The 1,146-nt window shown below is 40.4% G+C and overlaps 1 pseudogene; it reads right to left on the bottom strand.

Moving 5' to 3' along the window:
- Positions 1-447: 447 nt before the first annotated feature.
- Positions 448-934, bottom strand: LOC136135991 (SWI/SNF-related matrix-associated actin-dependent regulator of chromatin subfamily E member 1 pseudogene; annotated as a pseudogene).
- Between the last annotated feature and the right edge of the window lie 212 nt (positions 935-1,146).

Raw genomic sequence — 1,146 nt, 5'->3', positions numbered from 1 at the left:
AACGTAAGTGCATATTAATAAGTGAAAGAAGCCAATCTGAAAATCTACATACTATGATTCCAATTATATGACATTCTGGAAAAAGCAAAACTATGGAGACAGTAAAAAGATCAGTGTTTGCCTGGGCTTAGAGAGGAGGGAGAGATGAAAAGGCAGAGCACAGGGGATTTTTAGAGTGGCAGAACCATTCTATATGACACTATAATTGTAGATACATGACATTATGCATTTGTCAAAACCCATGGAATGAAAAGAGTGACGCTAATGTAAACCATGATCTTTGGGCAATAGTGATGTGTCAATGTAGGCTCATCAATTGTAGCAAATGCACCACTCTGGTAAGGGATGTTGATGGTGCGGAGTGCTGTGGAAGCAGAGGCAAGGGGTATACAGGAACTCTGTACTTTATGTTCAATTTCACTGCGAACCTAAAACTGCTCTGAAGGTCTAATTAATTAATTCATTAAAAAGAGACTCTTCCTCTAAAACAGCTCTTGCATGGCTTTTTTGACTTATGTAAGGAAGGTATGATGTGGAGGAATTATGATAGGCCTTCATAAATTCATTCTGTTCTATATTTTCTGCTTCATATTTGTTTAAATATCTTTGTTTCTCTTCATCAGTGAGTTCTCGCCCTATGCCACCAATAATCTTGCCAACTTCCCGCAACTTTAGGTCAGGGTTAGAAGCCTTTACTTGGTCCCAGACTTTTGTGCTGTTTGTCATGTAGGGCATCAGTGGCTTATCTTTGGTGGTTTTGAATCATAATACCAGAGGACACCATGACCCGGACGTTAGTGCCCAGGTTCCTCTCGGCCTGTAGTTCTAGGCGAGATGACTCTATGGATTGTTTCCCACAAACCCTCGTCTGCTGGGCATTTAGGTTGTAGGAGCTGGAGTGGGAGGTGGTGTCATAAGATGATCTTTTTGACATTGTGAAAGATTAAGTTCTCAGTTCCTTAAGAATGACTATGAGACACAGAAACTGTGCCCACAGCTCCAGCTTCACTCCCATCTTTCTGGTTTTATAGAGGGAGGAAGAATGCCTGCACTTACCATCCCACCAAGGTCACATCCAATGTGAGTGGGCTAAGTTCCTGTATTCATTATAATTTCTTATTTTCTATATTCTTTTTTTTAAAGAAG

This window comes from Phocoena phocoena, chromosome 16, assembly GCF_963924675.1.
Source record: "Phocoena phocoena chromosome 16, mPhoPho1.1, whole genome shotgun sequence".
In the NCBI taxonomy this organism is placed as follows: domain Eukaryota; kingdom Metazoa; phylum Chordata; class Mammalia; order Artiodactyla; family Phocoenidae; genus Phocoena; species Phocoena phocoena.
The sequence above is the reverse complement of the archived record's forward strand: the minus strand, read 5'-3'. Positions and strand labels throughout refer to the sequence as shown.